Below are 9,743 nucleotides of genomic sequence, written 5' to 3'. Positions count from 1 at the left end.
TACTTCAATGTCTTAACCCTTTCACTATCCTTGCAGGGGACAGTGGATATCCCCTCAAACAGTGGCTGCTTACGCCTTTCCTCAACCCACATAATGCAGAGGAAAGGCACTACAACATGTGCCACAGCCGAGCTCGCGCTATAGTGGAGCACACCATCGGCCTGTTTAAGGGCAGATGGCGCTGCCTCGACTGCACTGGAGGGAGGTTATTGTACACTCCTGAAAAGGTGTGCCAAATCGTGCTGGCATGTGCTGTTCTACACAATGTGGCACAGCTTAAAAACGTGCCTCTACCCCCTGACGCCGATTGCTGTGTTGGCCCCGACCCTGACCCCCATCCCCAGACATTTGAGCCAAATGCTGCTGCTGTGCGCCAGCGTTTGGAAGTGATGCGTCGCTTGTAAAGAACAACAAAAGGTGTGGAAAAAATATATTATTTATTCAAGAATTCCCTCATTGTGCAGTTTATTTCATTTAGGACAGTCTTGATTTCGCCCAACTCCTTTGCCACCTCTCTGACTGAGTTAATGACTTCCCTCTGCATTTCGAGGACTGCATCGGTGAGGACACGTCCGCTGCTGGAGGGTTGAGAGCCGCGTGCCGTGGAGACGCTGGGTCCAGACGGCTGCTCAGCTGCAGCCTCTGAACCACTGGCCCTGCTGGAACACCCAGCGACTGAAATAAAGATTGTTCTATATGAATAAACTGTAATCGTGTAGCCTACATACATGTGACTTGACTGCATTCATTTTACTTATTTCACTTACCTGTGTCATCTGGTGCATCTGGCGCGTCAGTGTCCCCCTCCGCCTCAGTCACCACTCCACTTAATAGGGATTCCCCAATAATTGCCGCCAGTCTCTCATCAAGAGGGGTCAGCTCCGGTGTCCCCTTTCCCCCACCCGTGGCAGACACACTCTGGCGATGGAGTGCTAGACGCTTTTTTGCCTCGACTTTGATGTCCGACCATGTCTTTTTTATTTCGGCCACAGTCCGAGGTTGTGAGGCTACAGCATTTACGGCGTCCAAACAACATTTTTCTCCTCTTTTCCACCTCGTCAACGATAACTTCTACTTCACATTGAGTGAAGTTACGTTTTTTTGATTTCCTCTCTGTGTTTGCCATGATTTCGCAATCGATGAATATTAACTTGTGGGCATTTCACGGACTATTTATGGGCAACTATGGGCGTGACATGAAGCCGCAAAAGCTGCGCTACATTTAGAATTGATTGTGATTTATTAAGGGAAAAATGCGTAGGATGTGCGTGCGCACGGTTTTATAAATCCGAATATTTCTGTGCGTACGCAAGTCCTATGTTTCATCCGTACGCCACTTCTGACGCAAATCCTACGCAAAGTTTTGTAAATGAGGCCCCTGGTACCTTTTTGCTGCCAAGGTAAATAAAGGCCCAGGCCACGATTTGAAGAATTGGTTATCAGTTCACACAGATGCTTAGTATGATGGTTTCTGTGCATAATAGGCTTAAGGTTTTATTTTTTTATTTCCTCTCATATGGCTTCTTTTGGTACTGTGCATTCTGCAGGCAGAAGACAAAGACATGAACCAAGGAGCCATTGAGGAGACCATGGTGGGAATACGTGAGATGCCACTGATGGACCAGAGGACATTGGGCTTGTCCTGGAAGGCCAGGTTATATTGCATGATCTGGACAAAATTGCCTTAGCTGCTGCCATGTTGTTTGGACTAATGTATGCCTTGAACCTCAACTACCCTCCTGAGCTTAAGTACTCTTTCAAAGTGCTCCAGAAACTTGTGATGGAGCTGGACGACAACACACTGTCAAAGAGAGAGGGATTCAAAAACAAACTATAAGTGAGCTGTTGCTATTTTAGGCAACCTGGATCCAACAGTACCCTGTCTTCTTGGAACATGGACCATTGCTGGACTTTTGACACTTATGAAACTCATTTGCGCTGACTTTATGTATGTATTTGTTTACTGCAAGTGTAGTGTATTTGTTTCAGCAGATTATTTCTCTCAGGGCCACGTGTGGCAAAATGTATCTTTCATTTTATGTCCGCTTTGTCAGATGTGGGAGAGATCCCAACAGTTTCCCCTATTTAAAAATGTAGAGGTGATTTTGGTTTCTTGCATAGTAGTAAATAAAGTCCAGCTTTGTGCGCTCCCGCAAAGTATTATAATCCTTATGTGTTTCACAAACATTTAAGAAACCTATGAGATTCATGATATTACACTTTCCTATATACAACTAAATTAATTAAAGTATAATGCATTATAATCCTTGTGTGCTTCACAAACATTAAGGAGCCAATGAAATTCATGATATTATCTATATACAAATAAAATAATTTAAGTACAGCGTATTATAATCCTTACGCCTTATAGACCTGAAAGCAGATAGTGCAGAGAGTCTTGCTTTCTTAGAGATGAGTTGTTATTTGTGTGAGAGTTTAAGTGTTTTCTGGGGTGGAGGTATGTTGTTGATTATGCGTGACTTGTGTGTTTTCTGGGGTTTATCTTTTCACATCGCCCGCCATTGGGGCCACAGCAGTGCAATCACATGTCTAGTTCTACGAAACACCTTGAACATCAAAAGTATCATAAAGTTTCAATGTGCCCAGCGCTGTTATCTTTTTTTTACTGAACAATGCCCACCCTATGGGCTATGGTACTGTAACGAGTTTCCAAGAGTTTGTCCGCAGCACAGATTCACTAACAATGTAACAATTGCGCTTTAACAGTCCAGTTGAGAATCAACCATAAGAGTTGTATGCAGTAGCTTGTCAATGCTTTCGTCCGGTCAACATCCCCATCAAACTCAACCGTCCTTTCACTCACGGTTTCAGTAGTAAACTGTCATAGGAATGATAATTACCGATTAAAAAACATTATGTTATATCCAGAAACATTTAAGAAAACATAAATTACAAAGTATATTGTGTATTTCATACAAATAGAAGGTTTTTCAGTATTTTTTATCAAAACTCCTTTAACATAGCATTCGATTTAGGACCCTTTAACACTGATAGGCTAAGGTCCTCAAATTCTGCTGGAAGCCCTGAGAAACTTACTCACTCTTGTGTTTTGCTGGCAACATCTTGATTATTAGCTAGTAAACAAAATACATCAGATGTGATACGTAAAAAAACAAATGTTTCAAATGCATGCGTGGTTTCGTTCGCATTTCCTTCCGAGTAGTGACGTCACTGACTAAAGGGGAACACACACACACACACACAAGACGGGTTGATCCCCAGTACTAATTTGGATTCGCCAGTTTTAAAAGAGAGTATACCAAATGCATTACAACTGTGTTTAAACATGTATTTAGGTTACACATACAGTCCACTCACTTAACAACGATGGCGATTAGTTAAAAGAAATAGCCCGTGACTTATTGTAAACGATATTGAAATAGACTATTGTTATTTTTCGTTCTTCTTTTAAACTCTGCCTGTATGGCAGTAGGAGGTAGGAAGCAATCATGTGATAACAGTATAGTATGAGACTATGCCATAGTATTTGGACAACTGTTGCATTGAAAACGGCTTCAATTTGAATGTAATTTGTCCTCCTGTTCAACTTGCGAATAAATTATACTACTTACAAGTAATTAAATGAGGTATTCTGTTGCAGAAACCGAATCTCTGCTTATATTTATTATCCTCAGTCATGGTTCTTTTTGTCTGCCGCATATTATCTTAAATTATGTTTATGGATTTTATGTATGTATGTTTTAATTTTTTATAGCGAACTTCAGGGAGAATCAATTATACAAATGTCTGGTTATTTAGAAAGACTTTAGGCTTTCAGCTACACTATTCAGAGGTATGCAGCAAGTGTTCCACCTGCATGTGTTATTATTTTTCATTCTCGTTTTTAAACTCAAGGTAACAAAAACGATTCATGTAGTCCTAGTTATTGTGCCTCATTAGGAACTGTGATGTGAATGCCTGTAGTGTAGGCTAAAACTGTGGATGGTAATGTCTGTGTGTGACAGCGGGTGGGGTTACGAGAATAGGATGGTTTCACAGCTATACATTTGTCGTTTTGACACGACTGTGCGAAATGCGTGTATGTATTCAACGCCGTCTATCTCTGCACAGACAATAATGTTAGCCTGGCGGTATAAAAACTGTGTAGTGTAGCGCTGATGTCTTATCGTTATCATCGTAATATAGGGTTCATTGGTCTATGTGATGCGGTATGGTTATCAGGAGCTACATTTTACGAAGAGCAGAGGGTAGAGTTAGTGATAGAGATGGATTTAAGCGTGAGAACACAAAGTAGATGATTCTCACGGAGAGGTGACAGTCATCGACATGAATATTATTATGGGGATAGATCCGCTTTTTAGCTTTTATGGATGCTAGAATAGTATGGAATCACAGCTATACATCTGTCGGTTTGACACGACCGAGCAAATGCGTATGTGTACTCACAGTCATCTAGCCTATCTTTGCATAAAACAACAATGTCAACCTGCCTGGTCATGTGTTTTGTTTTTGTACATTTAGCATTGATTTGTGTGTTTTAATGCTAACCAGAAAATAATATACGCGCAAATAGATTTTCTTTTTTAGACATTAAAAGTTTAGAAAGGCAGTCCGGAAACCGGAAACGCCCCCTGGGGAAACCACGCCCCAGACCACAAAAGAGCGACACACGACGCCCAGTCTCTTCTCTTCTCCTCATGCTCTGGTCTTCCGCTCTGCTCTCTGGACGCTTCGGCACGCATCCGGCGTGCCTCTCCAGGCAACGCCCTAAGAGTTCGACCAGCGCAACGAAGCCTTTGTTTCGTTTGAAGCTACACACGCGAAGTGCCGCGACATAGATTTGCCCCTCAGTTTGTTTTATTTTCTTTCTTTCTTTTGTTTTGTTAAAGTTATCAGTCTGTTAAGTTACACTGGTCTAATTCAGGAACGACCAAGTTCCCTTTAAAGCTTTTTCGTCGAACCAACTTCACCGAGGTCAGACCAAGCCACGTGGTCTCGCCAGTGGCAACGAAGGAAACCTGAAAACAGCCGAATTGCCAGACGGAGGACGACCAACCCTTGAGGTTTTTCTTCAATCAGACACGGAGAACCCCGGAGAATCCCAAGCAAAAAGCCAGGATCGGGCAGCTAGCATGGGACACGTGCAACGGGCCAAAGCAGGCCGTCACATTCTGTGATCAGGGATGTCCCATAATGTTAATATTGTCTCTTTTTTTAACTCCTAAACTCATAGCTTACTTTCATTAGTTCTCCTCTGCCTGTCTGAGTCAAATGTTTCCCACAATCGAACCTCCATTCTCATTGTTTAGCCGTTGTTTATTTTCCCTGTATTTATCGCTTTGGTTAGTTAATAAATTCACTGTAATCAAGGAAGTGTGTGTGTTGCCTATTTCCACGTCCCTGCCAAGAGAATTGACTCTTTAGATATGAGACTGACTGATTGATTTAAGATAATTTAGCGATTATTAACTAACTGATCACTAGTGGTCCGGAGACTCTAGGATAATAACTCCGGTGGTGCCCCTTTTTAAACGAGAGCTTTTTATGGATTAATATATTTTTGAATATTAAAATTAATAATAGGGTATTAATTCTCATAAATATATTACAATTCATAGCTAAGTTTTAGACATGCTACAGATGGTGCCCCATGTGAGGCCTTGAGACATCCTAGAATGGACTATACACACAGCATTGATGCAGAGAAATCATTAAAAGAGCCCCAGAAACACTTTTCCCTCCAAAATTTTAATTTTGCCACTAAAATAATTATCGCCCAGTAAGTTGCTCCCTAGGAAGTCTCCTGTCTTCCCTCTTAACTTAACGTTAGTGCTGAAAGCTGTGTGTGAGTTATGACCGTGTTCTTTTGTCTGCTTTGTTTTGAAATGAAATGCTTTGTGCAACTTGTTTGGCCGCCGCGCCATTGTTCCTTGATGTTCAGTACAGAGCTGTAGTGAGCTGAGCTTTTCAACAAACATAACATCCCTGTGTTTTTTAAACCCAAGGACACACTAAGACAGATGCTGGTACACCGCAAAGACCGCACACCCAAACACAAGAAAAGCAATCTAGTGTATGCGGTCCAATGCAGTGAGGAATGCACAGACCTGTATATTGGGGAGTCTAAACAACCACTACACAAATGCATGGCTCAACACAGAAGGGCCAACTCCTCAGGTCAAGACTCTGCAGTCTACTTACATCTGAAGGACAGAGGACACTCGTTTGAGGACCACCAGGTGCACATTTTAGACAGAGAAGATGGATGGTTTGAAAGAGGTGTCAAGGAAGCCATCTACACCAGGGTTGAGAAGCCGTCATTGAACAGGGGAGGGGGTCTACGCCACAACTTATCCCCCACTTACAATGCTGTCCTTTCATCACTTCCCAGGAAACTCAACAAACGTAACCTATTGGTCAGGTGACGATACCAATGATGGTCGTTAAGTCTTGGCCACAGGTAGTCCTAACGACTGTAACGACTGTCGTCACAGCAACCAGGAACACTAACGAACCAGCGGTTTCGATGACCCTGGCCAACGACCCCACTGAGGTTAAATAGCTGAGTTTCCCCGCCAGTCAGTCAGAACTGAAGAAGTCCTTTGGATGAGGGACGAAACGTCTTCCAGTATCTTCAACCAAGTCCAGTTGCCCTTGATTTTAACCTTCGTTTGATAGCTTTGAGGGTCCAACCGAGCTAATGTTAAACTGAATGAATTACTGTAACGTTACCATTTGATGAAAAATCTGAGCTAAAGCTACATGCAATCTCCGCTGACGAGCGGATGAAATGCCCTTTTGGTTGAGAGAAACTTAACCTGATATTGTGAATTTATTGAGATAATTTTAAGGCCCTATAAGAGGCAAATAGATTACAGTTGCACTGTGCCAATGTGATTTGTTTGCGGCTATAAATAACAGTCTGACGCGCTGAGCCGTGGATTGTTATGTTATATGCAAAGCTCCGGTATTCTGTTGAAATTAGCTACTTCAACAATACAGCTGCCTGGCAGTGGAGTCACAGGCGTGAAGACGCCGAGTTTAGCCTGTAGCGTTGTACCTACCGAGCTAAGCTAACGCTAAATCAAAGCTTGAAAGCAAGCTGAATCATTTTAATTAAGGAGCGAATCCTTCCCCCTTTTGAGCGGGACTGGTGTCCAGTCCGTGAATGTTCTGATTTACTGCCGTTGCTGCAACAATGGTTTGCTAACTGTGTTAGCCTGAAGCTAACAGCTATTGGGTCCAAGGACCAGAGAGGAAGCCGCTTCTTCTTCTACACTGAGAAATAGGCTGTGCCCTAGGCAGAGCCACAGCTCCCCTACTGGCTGGCGGAATAAATTGCATGCTCTGCAGTAAATCGACTTCAGCGTCACTAGTGGCAGAAGTGAGCATTTGAATGGGGTGAATTAAACCAGACTCTGGTGATCAATTTTGTTAACTTGATTGAGACACATAAACCATTGTGTTGACTCTCAGGTTAAATTAATAAGGAGTGTTACGCCTTAAGTGTAGGATAGAGCACAGGCTCTCCTTTTTCCTTGAATACCTGCTAACTTTTAAAGATCTATTGGGTGTTTGCTTGTCACAAGGTACTGAGCCAATTTTGTACCCTAACCTAGAATTACACTGAGTAGTTCTATTAATTTTGATACAATATCCCTGATTTTGACTTTGTCATTTTGAAGCCTTCTCTGTAGTGCTATTTTTGATCCTTGCAGGAATAAGATAAATACAGAATAACATCTTGATTTGAATTTTGTTAACCTTTTGTTGTTTGGACTGATTGGAATTCTGAAACCCACATTAAGCTTGATAAGTTGAATTGATAGCTTTCCAACTAGGCTTTCTTTAATCCCTATTCATTATAAATGTAATTTGGACTCTGACTTTTATAGCAATTGGAATTTTGATAACTTGATAATTACCAAAGGGTAATTAAGACTTTCAGTTTAATCATTTTTGATTTTATCTTAAATTTAATCCACTTTAATCAACTTGGGATTTTTGTTAATTTAACTTTGAACATTGAGTTTATTCTCATTGCCTTTGAACTTTGATTTTAGAAATCTAATTCTTTTTAATCTCAAACATTTTTTTTAAGGACTTTGAGCTTTGATTGTCAAGCTAGTTGTAACAGGAACTTTGAGTTGATCTATAGCATTTAACTTTAATCCCCAGTGTGATTTAATTTCATTTTTCCTATTTTATGCTTTTCATCCAAAATTAGATTTTTCAGTTTGATCATTTAAGTCTGACTTGAGAGTCAGCTTTCTCCAACCTGACATTCCCTTTTGTTCCTCAACTAGTAAACACACTAGCTGAAACTCTGTTTAACTGACTGGCTCACCTGTTTGTTGTCTGATTTGGACTCACACCAAAGTCCTCAACCAAACCACTTGAGTACCTGCATTTGAACATGGCAGACCCATGCTTAGTGGCAGCCAGTGGGGGTGACCCAGTGGAAAACTTTGACTCCATCTCGGCCCACATGACCGAGACCTTGGTACCTGGCTACTCAAGCCAAATACAAGGCACCTGCCCACGCACCCAAACCAGTCGACAGCTACATGAGTTAGCTACAAAAGGATTTGAAAAGCAGAGACTCACCATGACGAAGCATTCTGAGCCCCATGGTGTCCTCGCTCTCAGCATCAATTCCCTACAGGTGGAGCCAAAACGAGCTCCTGGTCTTGAAACACCTGCGTCAACCTGCATCACCTCCCAGAATTATAGACCAAGCCAGAAGCAGAGGTGCAGCCGGCCTTCATCAAAATGAGCATGGTCGACGTCACTCAGAGCCATCTTGGTCTGACAAGAGCCAAAATCATCTGAGGCCTGAAACCCATCGGCCCTGGTACACGCCCAACTGCTGTGAAACCCGCCTCTTTTCACAGGGGGGGCACAAGCATCACAAATCCCAAAACAATTGGGACAGGCGATCTCAGAGATCCTACTATAGAGACACAAATAGCAATGATACTGAAGGTGAGTCTGACACACCCACTTTTAGTAAGGAGGAAATTACAGCGCTCAAGCGCCTGCTCCAAACCCTGTCCAAAAAGGAAGACAAGAAGGCAGAGCACTTGGCCGCAGCTGCTGCAAAGCCAAAGTCCCCTTCTCCTGACACTTTGTCAAAACGACCAACACGCTCACACAGATGGACTTAGAGAACCACTCTCTCCAGGACACTCCTGGTGGTACAGTCCGACTCAAGAGAGAATCCTCTCACAGAGTCCAAAGCCACTCAGGGCAGTCCGCCCTCCCAACAGTTCTTGTGTCATCTGACTGAAAGGGGAATTTCACGGAAATTCTACCTGCCTGTAACACTTGAAAATACTCATCACTGTAATGTCATCAGTTCTCTTCAGGCAGCTACAGGCTATGACCTGCTCCTGCAAAGACTTGAGACTACAGACTTGTGATCTTGAAGTCCAGCCACTCGGCCCCGAGATCTTCAATTTGACAGCCATGACATTAATACACATGTCTATCATGGACCTCATCCACCCGGTGTATGTCTCACCATTTGACGCCATTCCTCTACTCATCGGCAAAGACTTCCTTAACCGCTTTGAGCCACTGCTTGACTTTCAGAACTTGACGATCTGGGCACAGGTGAGATGACCTCTGCCTATCTCACTGAATACATCACAGAATGAGAAGCCTGCTTCTGTGCTTTAATTACCACCTCAAATGATGCACTGATCCCCCAAACCACTCCACTGGATTGGCCGATCAGCACCGACACTCATGACTGTGAG

At 42.7% G+C, this 9,743-nt stretch overlaps 1 long non-coding RNA gene across 1 annotated transcript; it reads right to left on the bottom strand.

Annotated features, from left to right (window-relative positions):
• Nucleotides 1-420: 420 nt before the first annotated feature.
• LOC123966126 lies at nucleotides 421-932 on the bottom strand. Its single transcript, XR_006823889.1, has 2 exons — nucleotides 768-932; nucleotides 421-675 (listed from the first exon to the last, which is right to left on the bottom strand). It is a non-coding gene; the product is annotated as an uncharacterized LOC123966126 (long non-coding RNA).
• Between the last annotated feature and the right edge of the window lie 8,811 nt (nucleotides 933-9,743).

Source organism: Micropterus dolomieu, unplaced genomic scaffold, assembly GCF_021292245.1.
Source record: "Micropterus dolomieu isolate WLL.071019.BEF.003 ecotype Adirondacks unplaced genomic scaffold, ASM2129224v1 contig_12740, whole genome shotgun sequence".
Classification (NCBI taxonomy): Eukaryota; Metazoa; Chordata; class Actinopteri; order Centrarchiformes; family Centrarchidae; genus Micropterus; species Micropterus dolomieu.
This window is presented reverse-complemented; position numbering and strand designations above follow the sequence as displayed.